General features: G+C 52.3%; 10 non-coding genes and 9 pseudogenes across 10 annotated transcripts; all 19 read left to right on the forward strand.

The window, feature by feature from the left end:
* The first annotated feature begins 108 nt into the window (after window positions 1–108).
* LOC148668680 (5S ribosomal RNA) lies at window positions 109–227 on the forward strand. The gene has a single exon (XR_015938832.1). It is a non-coding gene; the product is annotated as a 5S ribosomal RNA (ribosomal RNA).
* A 537-nt stretch (window positions 228–764) lies between these two features.
* LOC148668681 (5S ribosomal RNA) lies at window positions 765–883 on the forward strand. The gene has a single exon (XR_015937589.1). It is a non-coding gene; the product is annotated as a 5S ribosomal RNA (ribosomal RNA).
* Window positions 884–1,420: 537 nt separating this feature from the next.
* LOC148668682 (5S ribosomal RNA) lies at window positions 1,421–1,539 on the forward strand. The gene has a single exon (XR_015938833.1). It is a non-coding gene; the product is annotated as a 5S ribosomal RNA (ribosomal RNA).
* A 537-nt stretch (window positions 1,540–2,076) lies between these two features.
* LOC148668683 (5S ribosomal RNA) lies at window positions 2,077–2,195 on the forward strand. Its single transcript, XR_015938834.1, has one exon. It is a non-coding gene; the product is annotated as a 5S ribosomal RNA (ribosomal RNA).
* A 537-nt stretch (window positions 2,196–2,732) lies between these two features.
* On the forward strand, window positions 2,733–2,851 carry LOC148668684 (5S ribosomal RNA). The gene has a single exon (XR_015938835.1). It is a non-coding gene; the product is annotated as a 5S ribosomal RNA (ribosomal RNA).
* Window positions 2,852–3,388: 537 nt separating this feature from the next.
* LOC148668685 (5S ribosomal RNA) lies at window positions 3,389–3,507 on the forward strand (annotated as a pseudogene).
* A 537-nt stretch (window positions 3,508–4,044) lies between these two features.
* On the forward strand, window positions 4,045–4,163 carry LOC148668686 (5S ribosomal RNA). The gene has a single exon (XR_015938836.1). It is a non-coding gene; the product is annotated as a 5S ribosomal RNA (ribosomal RNA).
* Window positions 4,164–4,700: 537 nt separating this feature from the next.
* LOC148668687 (5S ribosomal RNA) lies at window positions 4,701–4,818 on the forward strand (annotated as a pseudogene).
* Window positions 4,819–5,354: 536 nt separating this feature from the next.
* Window positions 5,355–5,473, forward strand: LOC148668688 (5S ribosomal RNA; annotated as a pseudogene).
* Window positions 5,474–6,010: 537 nt separating this feature from the next.
* Window positions 6,011–6,128, forward strand: LOC148668689 (5S ribosomal RNA; annotated as a pseudogene).
* Window positions 6,129–6,665: 537 nt separating this feature from the next.
* Window positions 6,666–6,784, forward strand: LOC148668690 (5S ribosomal RNA; annotated as a pseudogene).
* A 537-nt stretch (window positions 6,785–7,321) lies between these two features.
* Window positions 7,322–7,439, forward strand: LOC148668691 (5S ribosomal RNA; annotated as a pseudogene).
* A 537-nt stretch (window positions 7,440–7,976) lies between these two features.
* On the forward strand, window positions 7,977–8,095 carry LOC148668692 (5S ribosomal RNA; annotated as a pseudogene).
* A 537-nt stretch (window positions 8,096–8,632) lies between these two features.
* LOC148668693 (5S ribosomal RNA) lies at window positions 8,633–8,751 on the forward strand. The gene has a single exon (XR_015938520.1). It is a non-coding gene; the product is annotated as a 5S ribosomal RNA (ribosomal RNA).
* Window positions 8,752–9,288: 537 nt separating this feature from the next.
* Window positions 9,289–9,407, forward strand: LOC148668694 (5S ribosomal RNA). Its single transcript, XR_015937591.1, has one exon. It is a non-coding gene; the product is annotated as a 5S ribosomal RNA (ribosomal RNA).
* A 537-nt stretch (window positions 9,408–9,944) lies between these two features.
* On the forward strand, window positions 9,945–10,063 carry LOC148668695 (5S ribosomal RNA; annotated as a pseudogene).
* Window positions 10,064–10,600: 537 nt separating this feature from the next.
* On the forward strand, window positions 10,601–10,718 carry LOC148668696 (5S ribosomal RNA; annotated as a pseudogene).
* Window positions 10,719–11,255: 537 nt separating this feature from the next.
* Window positions 11,256–11,374, forward strand: LOC148668697 (5S ribosomal RNA). The gene has a single exon (XR_015938577.1). It is a non-coding gene; the product is annotated as a 5S ribosomal RNA (ribosomal RNA).
* Window positions 11,375–11,912: 538 nt separating this feature from the next.
* Window positions 11,913–12,031, forward strand: LOC148668698 (5S ribosomal RNA). Its single transcript, XR_015937592.1, has one exon. It is a non-coding gene; the product is annotated as a 5S ribosomal RNA (ribosomal RNA).
* The last annotated feature ends 259 nt before the right edge of the window (window positions 12,032–12,290 follow it).

A 12,290-nucleotide genomic window follows, 5' to 3' on the forward strand; every position in this document is an offset into this window, starting at 1 on the left:
AGAGAACGTGGGAAGAAGAGAAAAACGCAAGGGAAAAAAAAGCAGCGTCGTAAAAGAGGTGACGGAGCTGTCCTCTCAATAAGAAGGGTGCCAGCGAGCCTTGCTCTCGCTTACGGCCACACCACCTTGAGCACGCCTGATCTCGTCTGATCTCGGAAGCTAAACAGGGATGGGCCTGGTTAGTACTTGGATGGGAGACCGCCTGGGAATACCAGGTGCTGTAAGCTTTTAAGCGCAGGTGGCGCCCTATCCCCGCTCGCTCGCTCATTCCCCTGTTCACACGTGCAGTGCGGCTTGTCCGTCTCTTTATTTGTCAGCTTTGGCGAGACACGGGTGCTTGTGTATTAGCGTGAGCGTTTTTTATTCTGATCAGGAACAGTTTTACAAGTCCGCAAAGGATCGAGGAAAGGTTTATCGCCAGCTGAAAAGAGACACAGCGCTTCGGCTGTGGAGACTTGTTCGGCTGGCGTTCGGAGAGTGGCGTTTTTCAGAATTGTATTGAGATCGTTTTCCACAGAGCTCAGATGTCAAAGCACAGCAGCAGCTCTCCACAGCGATCCTCTATAGCGCCCTTTCTCCCGCAGCTCCGTCCTCATTGGAAGGAAGCAAGAGTGAAAGGCTGAAGTGAAATAGAGCGGGGACGAAGGCAGTGAAGAGAGAGAACGTGGGAAGAAGAGAAAAACGCAAGAGAAAAAAAGCAGCGTCGTAAAAGAGGTGACGGAGCTGTCCTCTCAATAAGAAGGGTGCCAGCGAGTCTTTCGCTCGCTTACGGCCACACCCCCTTGAGCACGCCTGATCTCGTCTGATCTCGGAAGCTAAACAGGGATGGGCCTGGTTAGTACTTGGATGGGAGACCGCCTGGGAATACCAGGTGCTGTAAGCTTTTAAGCGCAGGAGGCGCCCTATCCCCGCTCGCTCGCTCATTCCCCTGTTCACACGTGCAGTGCGGCTTGTCCGTCTCTTTATTTGTCAGCTTTGGCGAGACACGGGTGCTTGTGTATTAGCGTGAGCGTTTTTTATTCTGATCAGGAACAGTTTTACAAGTCCGCAAAGGATCGAGGAAAGGTTTATCGCCAGCTGAAAAGAGACACAGCGCTTCGGCTGTGGAGACTTGTTCGGCTGGCGTTCGGAGAGTCGCGTTTTTCAGAATTGTATTGAGATCGTTTTCCACAGAGCTCAGATGTCAAAGCACAGCAGCAGCTCTCCACAGCGATCCTCTATAGCGCCCTTTCTCCCGCAGCTCCGTCCTCTTTGGAAGGAAGCAAGAGTGAAAGGCTGAAGTGAAATAGAGCGGGGACGAAGGCAGTGAAGAGAGAGAACGTGGGAAGAAGAGAAAAACGCAAGGGAAAAAAAGCAGCGTCGTAAAAGAGGTGACGGAGCTGTCCTCTCAATAAGAAGGGTGCCAGCGAGCCTTGCTCTCGCTTACGGCCACACCACCTTGAGCACGCCTGATCTCGTCTGATCTCGGAAGCTAAACAGGGATGGGCCTGGTTAGTACTTGGATGGGAGACCGCCTGGGAATACCAGGTGCTGTAAGCTTTTAAGCGCAGGAGGCGCCCTATCCCCGCTCGCTCGCTCATTCCCCTGTTCACACGTGCAGTGCGGCTTGTCCGTCTCTTTATTTGTCAGCTTTGGCGAGACACGGGTGCTTGTGTATTAGCGTGAGCGTTTTTTATTCTGATCAGGAACAGTTTTACAAGTCCGCAAAGGATCGAGGAAAGGTTTATCGCCAGCTGAAAAGAGACACAGCGCTTCGGCTGTGGAGACTTGTTCGGCTGGCGTTCGGAGAGTCGCGTTTTTCAGAATTGTATTGAGATCGTTTTCCACAGAGCTCAGATGTCAAAGCACAGCAGCAGCTCTCCACAGCGATCCTCTATAGCGCCCTTTCTCCCGCAGCTCCGTCCTCATTGGAAGGAAGCAAGAGTGAAAGGCTGAAGTGAAATAGAGCGGGGACGAAGGCAGTGAAGAGAGAGAACGTGGGAAGAAGAGAAAAACGCAAGGGAAAAAAAGCAGCGTCGTAAAAGAGGTGACAGAGCTGTCCTCTCAATAAGAAGGGTGCCAGCGAGCCTTGCTCTCGCTTACGGCCACACCACCTTGAGCACGCCTGATCTCGTCTGATCTCGGAAGCTAAACAGGGATGGGCCTGGTTAGTACTTGGATGGGAGACCGCCTGGGAATACCAGGTGCTGTAAGCTTTTAAGCGCAGGTGGCGCCCTATCCCCGCTCGCTCGCTCATTCCCCTGTTCACACGTGCAGTGCGGCTTGTCCGTCTCTTTATTTGTCAGCTTTGGCGAGACACGGGTGCTTGTGTATTAGCGTGAGCGTTTTTTATTCTGATCAGGAACAGTTTTACAAGTCCGCAAAGGATCGAGGAAAGGTTTATCGCCAGCTGAAAAGAGACACAGCGCTTCGGCTGTGGAGACTTGTTCGGCTGGCGTTCGGAGAGTCGCGTTTTTCAGAATTGTATTGAGATCGTTTTCCACAGAGCTCAGATGTCAAAGCACAGCAGCAGCTCTCCACAGCGATCCTCTATAGCGCCCTTTCTCCCGCAGCTCCGTCCTCATTGGAAGGAAGCAAGAGTGAAAGGCTGAAGTGAAATAGAGCGGGGACGAAGGCAGTGAAGAGAGAGAACGTGGGAAGAAGAGAAAAACGCAAGAGAAAAAAAGCAGCGTCGTAAAAGAGGTGACGGAGCTGTCCTCTCAATAAGAAGGGTGCCAGCGAGCCTTGCTCTCGCTTACGGCCACACCACCTTGAGCACGCCTGATCTCGTCTGATCTCGGAAGCTAAACAGGGATGGGCCTGGTTAGTACTTGGATGGGAGACCGCCTGGGAATACCAGGTGCTGTAAGCTTTTAAGCGCAGGAGGTGCCCTATCCCCGCTCGCTCGCTCATTCCCCTGTTCACACGTGCAGTGCGGCTTGTCCGTCTCTTTATTTGTCAGCTTTGGCGAGACACGGGTGCTTGTGTATTAGCGTGAGCGTTTTTTATTCTGATCAGGAACAGTTTTACAAGTCCGCAAAGGATCGAGGAAAGGTTTATCGCCAGCTGAAAAGAGACACAGCGCTTCGGCTGTGGAGACTTGTTCGGCTGGCGTTCGGAGAGTCGCGTTTTTCAGAATTGTATTGAGATCGTTTTCCACAGAGCTCAGATGTCAAAGCACAGCAGCAGCTCTCCACAGCGATCCTCTATAGCGCCCTTTCTCCCGCAGCTCCGTCCTCATTGGAAGGAAGCAAGAGTGAAAGGCTGAAGTGAAATAGAGCGGGGACGAAGGCAGTGAAGAGAGAGAACGTGGGAAGAAGAGAAAAACGCAAGGGAAAAAAAGCAGCGTCGTAAAAGAGGTGACGGAGCTGTCCTCTCAATAAGAAGGGTGCCAGCGAGCCTTGCTCTTGCTTACGGCCACACCCCCTTGAGCACGCCTGATCTCGTCTGATCTCAGAATCTAAACAGGGATGGGCCTGGTTAGTACTTGGATGGGAGACCGCCTGGGAATACCAGGTGCTGTAAGCTTTTAAGCGCAGGTGGCGCCCTATCCCCGCTCGCTCGCTCATTCCCCTGTTCACACGTGCAGTGCGGCTTGTCCGTCTCTTTATTTGTCAGCTTTGGCGAGACACGGGTGCTTGTGTATTAGCGTGAGCGTTTTTTATTCTGATCAGGAACAGTTTTACAAGTCCGCAAAGGATCGAGGAAAGGTTTATCGCCAGCTGAAAAGAGACACAGCGCTTCGGCTGTGGAGACTTGTTCGGCTGGCGTTCGGAGAGTCGCGTTTTTCAGAATTGTATTGAGATCGTTTTCCACAGAGCTCAGATGTCAAAGCACAGCAGCAGCTCTCCACAGCGATCCTCTATAGCGCCCTTTCTCCCGCAGCTCCGTCCTCTTTGGAAGGAAGCAAGAGTGAAAGGCTGAAGTGAAATAGAGCGGGGACGAAGGCAGTGAAGAGAGAGAACGTGGGAAGAAGAGAAAAACGTAAGGGAAAAAAAGCAGCGTCGTAAAAGAGGTGACGGAGCTGTCCTCTCAATAAGAAGGGTGCCAGCGAGCCTTGCTCTCGCTTACGGCCACACCACCTTGAGCACGCCTGATCTCGTCTGATCTCGGAAGCTAAACAGGGATGGGCCTGGTTAGTACTTGGATGGGAGACCGCCTGGGAATACCAGGTGCTGTAAGCTTTTAAGCGCAGGTGGCGCCCTATCCCCGCTCGCTCGCTCATTCCCCTGTTCACACGTGCAGTGCGGCTTGTCCGTCTCTTTATTTGTCAGCTTTGGCGAGACACGGGTGCTTGTGTATTAGCGTGAGCGTTTTTTATTCTGATCAGGAACAGTTTTACAAGTCCGCAAAGGATCGAGGAAAGGTTTATCGCCAGCTGAAAAGAGACACAGCGCTTCGGCTGTGGAGACTTGTTCGGCTGGCGTTCGGAGAGTCGCGTTTTTCAGAATTGTATTGAGATCGTTTTCCACAGAGCTCAGATGTCAAAGCACAGCAGCAGCTCTCCACAGCGATCCTCTATAGCGCCCTTTCTCCCGCAGCTCCGTCCTCATTGGAAGGAAGCAAGAGTGAAAGGCTGAAGTGAAATAGAGCGGGGACGAAGGCAGTGAAGAGAGAGAACGTGGGAAGAAGAGAAAAACGCAAGAGAAAAAAAGCAGCGTCGTAAAAGAGGTGACGGAGCTGTCCTCTCAATAAGAAGGGTGCCAGCGAGCTTTGCTCTCGCTTACGGCCACACCCCCTTGAGCACACCTGATCTCTCTGATCTCGGAAGCTAAACAGGGATGGGCCTGGTTAGTACTTGGATGGGAGACCGCCTGGGAATACCAGGTGCTGTAAGCTTTTAAGCGCAGGAGGCGCCCTATCCCCGCTCGCTCGCTCATTCCCCTGTTCACACGTGCAGTGCGGCTTGTCCGTCTGTTTATTTGTCAGCTTTGGCGAGACACGGGTGCTTGTGTATTAGCGTGAGCGTTTTTTATTCTGATCAGGAACAGTTTTACAAGTCCGCAAAGGATCGAAGAAAGGTTTATCGCCAGCTGAAAAGAGACACAGCGCTTCGGCTATGGAGACTTGTTCGGCTGGCGTTCGGAGAGTCGCGTTTTTCAGAATTGTATTGAGATCGTTTTCCACAGAACTCAGATGTCAAAGCACAGCAGCAGCTCTCCACAGCGATCCTCTATAGCGCCCTTTCTCCCGCAGCTCCGTCCTCATTGGAAGGAAGCAAGAGTGAAAGGCTGAAGTGAAATAGAGCGGGGACGAAGGCAGTGAAGAGAGAGAACGTGGGAAGAAGAGAAAAACGCAAGGGAAAAAAGCAGCGTCGTAAAAGAGGTGACGGAGCTGTCCTCTCAATAAGAAGGGTGCCAGCGAGCCTTGCTCTCGCTTACGGCCACACCCCCTTGAGCACGCCTGATCTCGTCTGATCTCAGAATCTAAACAGGGATGGGCCTGGTTAGTACTTGGATGGGAGACCGCCTGGGAATACCAGGTGCTGTAAGCTTTTAAGCGCAGGAGGCGCCCTATCCCCGCTCGCTCGCTCATTCCCCTGTTCACACGTGCAGTGCGGCTTGTCCGTCTGTTTATTTGTCAGCTTTGGCGAGACACGGGTGCTTGTGTATTAGCGTGAGCGTTTTTTATTCTGATCAGGAACAGTTTTACAAGTCCGCAAATGATCGAGGAAAGGTTTATCGCCAGCTGAAAAGAGACACAGCGCTTCGGCTGTGGAGACTTGTTCGGCTGGCGTTCGGAGAGTCGCGTTTTTCAGAATTGTATTGAGATCGTTTTCCACAGAGCTCAGATGTCAAAGCACAGCAGCAGCTCTCCACAGCGATCCTCTATAGCGCCCTTTCTCCCGCAGCTCCGTCCTCATTGGAAGGAAGCAAGAGTGAAAGGCTGAAGTGAAATAGAGCGGGGACGAAGGCAGTGAAGAGAGAGAACGTGGGAAGAAGAGAAAAACGCAAGGGAAAAAAAGCAGCGTCGTAAAAGAGGTGACGGAGCTGTCCTCTCAATAAGAAGGGTGCCAGCGAGCCTTGCTCTCGCTTACGGCCACACCCCCTTGAGCACACCTGATCTCTCTGATCTCGAAAGCTAAACAGGGATGGGCCTGGTTAGTACTTGGATGGGAGACCGCCTGGGAATACCAGGTGCTGTAAGCTTTTAAGCGCAGGAGGCGCCCTATCCCCGCTCGCTCGCTCATTCCCCTGTTCACACGTGCAGTGCGGCTTGTCCGTCTGTTTATTTGTCAGCTTTGGCGAGACACGGGTGCTTGTGTATTAGCGTGAGCGTTTTTTATTCTGATCAGGAACAGTTTTACAAGTCCGCAAAGGATCGAGGAAAGGTTTATCGCCAGCTGAAAAGAGACACAGCGCTTCGGCTGTGGAGACTTGTTCGGCTGGCGTTCGGAGAGTCGCGTTTTTCAGAATTGTATTGAGATCGTTTTCCACAGAGCTCAGATGTCAAAGCACAGCAGCAGCTCTCCACAGCGATCCTCTATAGCGCCCTTTCTCCCGCAGCTCCGTCCTCATTGGAAGGAAGCAAGAGTGAAAGGCTGAAGTGAAATAGAGCGGGGACGAAGGCAGTGAAGAGAGAGAACGTGGGAAGAAGAGAAAAACGCAAGGGAAAAAAAGCAGCGTCGTAAAAGAGGTGACGGAGCTGTCCTCTCAATAAGAAGGGTGCCAGCGAGCTTTGGTCTCGCTTACGGCCACACCCCCTTGAGCACGCCTGATCTCGTCTGATCTTGGAAGCTAAACAGGGATGGGCCTGGTTAGTACTTGGATGGGAGACCGCCTGGGAATACCAGGTGCTGTAAGCTTTTAAGCGCAGGAGGCGCCCTATCCCCGCTCACTCGCTCATTCCCCTGTTCACACGTGCAGTGCGGCTTGTCCGTCTGTTTATTTGTCAGCTTTGGCGAGACACGGGTGCTTGTGTATTAGCGTGAGCGTTTTTTATTCTGATCAGGAACAGTTTTACAAGTCCGCAAAGGATCGAGGAAAGGTTTATCGCCAGCTGAAAAGAGACACAGCGCTTCGGCTGTGGAGACTTGTTCGGCTGGCGTTCGGAGAGTCGCGTTTTTCAGAATTGTATTGAGATCGTTTTCCACAGAGCTCAGATGTCAAAGCACAGCAGCAGCTCTCCACAGCGATCCTCTATAGCGCCCTTTCTCCCGCAGCTCCGTCCTCATTGGAAGGAAGCAAGAGTGAAAGGCTGAAGTGAAATAGAGCGGGGAAGAAGGCAGTGAAGAGAGAGAACGTGGGAAGAAGAGAAAAACGCAAGGGAAAAAAAGCAGCGTCGTAAAAGAGGTGACGGAGCTGTCCTCTCAATAAGAAGGGTGCCAGCGAGCTCTGCTCTCGCTTACGGCCACACCCCCTTGAGCACACCTGATCTCTCTGATCTCGGAAGCTAAACAGGGATGGGCCTGGTTAGTACTTGGATGGGAGACCGCCTGGGAATACCAGGTGCTGTAAGCTTTTAAGCGCAGGAGGCGCCCTATCCCCGCTCGCTCGCTCATTCCCCTGTTCACACGTGCAGTGCGGCTTGTCCGTCTGTTTATTTGTCAGCTTTGGCGAGACACGGGTGCTTGTGTATTAGCGTGAGCGTTTTTTATTCTGATCAGGAACAGTTTTACAAGTCCGCAAAGGATCGAAGAAAGGTTTATCGCCAGCTGAAAAGAGACACAGCGCTTCGGCTGTGGAGACTTGTTTGGCTGGCGTTCGGAGAGTCGCGTTTTTCAGAATTGTATTGAGATCGTTTTCCACAGAACTCAGATGTCAAAGCACAGCAGCAGCTCTCCACAGCGATCCTCTATAGCGCCCTTTCTCCCGCAGCTCCGTCCTCATTGGAAGGAAGCAAGAGTGAAAGGCTGAAGTGAAATAGAGCGGGGACGAAGGCAGTGAAGAGAGAGAACGTGGGAAGAAGAGAAAAACGCAAGGGAAAAAGAGCAGCGTCGTAAAAGAGGTGACGGAGCTGTCCTCTCAATAAGAAGGGTGCCAGCGAGCCTTGCTCTCGCTTACGGCCACAACCCCTTGAGCATGCCTGATCTCATCTGATCTCGGAAGCTAAACAGGGATGGGCCTGGTTAGTACTTGGATGGGAGACCGCCTGGGAATACCAGGTGCTGTAAGCTTTTAAGCGCAGGAGGCGCCCTATCCCCGCTCGCTCGCTCATTCCCCTGTTCACACGTGCAGTGCGGCTTGTCCGTCTGTTTATTTGTCAGCTTTGGCGAGACGCGGGTGCTTGTGTATTAGCGTGAGCGTTTTTTATTCTGATCATGAACAGTTTTACAAGTGCGCAAAGGATCGAGGAAAGGTTTATCGCCAGCTGAAAAGAGACACAGCGCTTCGGCTGTGGAGACTTGTTCGGCTGGCGTTCGGAGAGTCGCGTTTTTCAGAATTGTATTGAGATCGTTTTCCACAGAGCTCAGATGTCAAAGCACAGCAGCAGCTCTCCACAGCGATCCTCTATAGCGCCCTTTCTCCCGCAGCTCCGTCCTCATTGGAAGGAAGCAAGAGTGAAAGGCTGAAGTGAAATAGAGCGGGGAAGAAGGCAGTGAAGAGAGAGAACGTGGGAAGAAGAGAAAAACGCAAGGGAAAAAAAGCAGCGTCGTAAAAGAGGTGACGGAGCTGTCCTCTCAATAAGAAGGGTGCCAGCGAGCCTTGCTCTCGCTTACGGCCACACCCCCTTGAGCATGCCTGATCTCGTCTGATCTCGGAAGCTAAACAGGGATGGGCCTGGTTAGTACTTGGATGGGAGACCGCCTGGGAATACCAGGTGCTGTAAGCTTTTAAGCGCAGGAGGCGCCCTATCCCCGCTCGCTCGCTCATTCCCCTGTTCACACGTGCAGTGCGGCTTGTCCGTCTGTTTATTTGTCAGCTTTGGCGAGACACGGGTGCTTGTGTATTAGCGTGAGCGTTTTTTATTCTGATCAGGAACAGTTTAACAAGTCCGCAAAGGATCGAGGAAAGGTTTATCGCCAGCTGAAAAGAGACACAGCGCTTCGGCTGTGGAGACTTGTTCGGCTGGCGTTCGGAGAGTCAAGTTTTTCAGAATTGTATTGAGATCGTTTTCAACAGAGCTCAGATGTCAAAGCACAGCAGCAGCTCTCCACAGCGATCCTCTATAGCGCCCTTTCTCCCGCAGCTCCGTCCTCATTGGAAGGAAGCAAGAGTGAAAGGCTGAAGTGAAATAGAGCGGGGATGAAGGCAGTGAAGAGAGAGAACGTGGGAAGAAGAGAAAAACGCAAGGGAAAAAAAGCAGCGTCGTAAAAGAGGTGACGGAGCTGTCCTCTCAATAAGAAGGGTGCCAGCGAGCCTTGCTCTCGCTTACGGCCACACCCCCTTGAGCACGCCTGATCTCGTCTGATCTCGGAAGCTAAACAGGGATGGGCCTGGTTAGTACTTGGATGGGAGACCGCCTGGGAATACCAGGTGCTGTAAGCTTTTAAGCGCAGGAGGCGCCCTATAGCCGCTCGCTCGCTCATTCCCCTGTTCACACGTGCAGTGCAGCTTGTCCGTCTGTTTATTTGTCAGCTTTGGCGAGACACGGGTGCTTGTGTATTAGCGTGAGCGTTTTTTATTCTGATCAGGAACAGTTTTACAAGTCCGCAAAGGATCGAGGAAAGGTTTATCGCCAGCTGAAAAGAGACACAGCGCTTCGGCTGTGGAGACTTGTTCGGCTGGCGTTCGGAGAGTCGTGTTTTTCAGAATTGTATTGAGATCGTTTTCCACAGAGCTCAGATGTCAAAGCACAGCAGCAGCTCTCCACAGCGATCCTCTATAGCGCCCTTTCTCCCGCAGCTCCGTCCTCATTGGAAGGAAGCAAGAGTGAAAGGCTGAAGTGAAATAGAGCGGGGACGAAGGCAGTGAAGAAAGAGAACGTGGGAAGAAGAGAAAAACGCAAGGGAAAAAAAGCAGCGTCGTAAAAGAGGTGACGGAGCTGTCCTCTCAATAAGAAGGGTGCCAGCGAGCCTTGCTCTTGCTTACGGCCACAACCCCTTGAGCACGCCTGATCTCATCTGATGTCGGAAGCTAAACAGGGATGGGCCTGGTTAGTACTTGGATGGGAGACCGCCTGGGAATACCAGGTGCTGTAAGCTTTTAAGCGCAGGAGGCGCTCTATCCCCGCTCGCTCGCTCATTCCCCTGTTCACACGTGCAGTGCGGCTTGTCCGTCTGTTTATTTGTCAGCTTTGGCGAGACACGGGTGCTTGTGTATTAGCGTGAGCGTTTTTTATTCTGATCAGGAACAGTTTTACAAGTCCGCAAAGGATCGAGGAAAGGTTTATCGCCAGCTGAAAAGAGACACAGCGCTTCGGCTGTGGAGACTTGTTCAGCTGGCGTTCGGAGAGTCGCGTTTTTCAGAATTGTTTTGAGATCGTTTTCCACAGAGCTCAGATGTCAAAACACAGCAGCAGCTCTCCACAGCGATCCTCTATAGCGCCCTTTCTCCCGCAGCTCCGTCCTCATTGGAAGGAAGCAAAAGTGAAAGGCTGAAGTGAAATAGAGCGGGGACGAAGGCAGTGAAGAGAGAGAACGTGGGAAGAAGAGAAAAACGCAAGGGAAAAAGAGCAGCGTCATAAAAGAGGTGACGGAGCTGTCCTCTCAATAAGAAGGGTGCCAGCGAGCCTTGCTCTCGCTTACGGCCACACCCCCTTGAGCACGCCTGATCTCGTCTGATCTCGGAAGCTAAACAGGGATGGGCCTGGTTAGTACTTGGATGGAGACCGCCTGGGAGTACCAGGTGCTGTAAGCTTTTAAGCGCAGGAGGCGCCCTATCCCCGCTCGCTCGCTCATTCCCCTGTTCACACGTGCAGTGCGGCTTGTCCGTCTCTTTATTTGTCAGCTTTGGCGAGACACGGGTGCTTGTGTATTAGCGTGAGCGTTTTTTATTCTGATCAGGAACAGTTTTACAAGTCCGCAAAGGATCGAGGAAAGGTTTATCGCCAGCTGAAAAGAGACACAGCGCTTCGGCTGTGGAGACTTGTTCGGCTGGCGTTCGGAGAGTCGCGTTTTTCAGAATTGTATTGAGATCGTTTTCCACAGAGCTCAGATGTCAAAGCACAGCAGCAGCTCTCCACAGCGATCCTCTATAGCGCCCTTTCTCCCGCAGCTCCGTCCTCATTGGAAGGAAGCAAAAGTGAAAGGCTGAAGTGAAATAGAGCGGGGACGAAGGCAGTGAAGAGAGAGAACGTGGGAAGAAGAGAAAAACGCAAGGGAAAAAAAGCAGCGTCGTAAAAGAGGTGACGGAGCTGTCCTCTCAATAAGAAGGGTGCCAGCGAGCCTTGCTCTCGCTTATGGTCACACCCCCTTGAGCACGCCTGATCTCGTCTGATCTCGGAAGCTAAACAGGGATGGGCCTGGTTAGTACTTGGATGGGAGACCGCCTGGGAATACCAGGTGCTGTAAGCTTTTAAGCGCAGGAGGCGCCCTATCCCCGCTCGCTCGCTCATTCCCCTGTTCACACGTGCAGTGCGGCTTGTCCGTCTGTTTATTTGTCAGCTTTGGCGAGACACGGGTGCTTGTGTATTAGCGTGAGCGTTTTTTAATTCTGATCAGGAACAGTTTTACAAGTCCGCAAAGGATCGAGGAAAGGTTTATCGCCAGCTGAAAAGAGACACAGCGCTTCGGCTGTGGAGACTTGTTCGGCTGGCGTTCGGAGAGTCGCGTTTTTCAGAATTGTATTGAGATCGTTTTCCACAGAGCTCAGATGTCAAAGCACAGCAGCAGCTCTCCACAGCGATCCTCTATAGCGCCCTTTCTCCCGCAGCTCCGTCCTCATTGGAAGGAAGCAAGAGTGAAAGGCTGAAGTGAAATAGAGCGGGGACGATGGCAGTGAAGAGAGAGAACGTGGGAAGAAGAGAAAAACGCAAGGGAAAAAGAGCAGCGTCGTAAAAGAGGTGACGGAGCTGTCCTCTCAATAAGAAGGGTGCCAGCGAGCCTTGCTCTTGCTTACGGCCACACCCCCTTGAGCACGCCTGATCTCGTCTGATCTCGGAAGCTAAACAGGGATGGGCCTGGTTAGTACTTGGATGGGAGACCGCCTGGGAATACCAGGTGCTGTAAGCTTTTAAGCGCAGGAGGCGCCCTATCCCCGCTCGCTCGCTCATTCCCCTGTTCACACGTGCAGTGCGGCTTGTCCGTCTGTTTATTTGTCAGCTTTGGCGAGACACGGGTGCTTGTGTATTAGCGTGAGCGTTTTTTATTCTGATCAGGAACAGTTTTACAAGTCCGCAAAGGATCGAAGAAAGGTTTATCGCCAGCTGAAAAGAGACACAGGGCTTCGGCTGTGGAGACTTGTTCGGCTGGCGTTCGGAGAGTCGCGTTT

Source organism: Lepisosteus platostomus, chromosome 5, assembly GCF_059453375.1.
Source record: "Lepisosteus platostomus isolate fLepPlt1 chromosome 5, fLepPlt1.hap1, whole genome shotgun sequence".
NCBI lineage: Eukaryota > Metazoa > Chordata > Actinopteri > Semionotiformes > Lepisosteidae > Lepisosteus > Lepisosteus platostomus.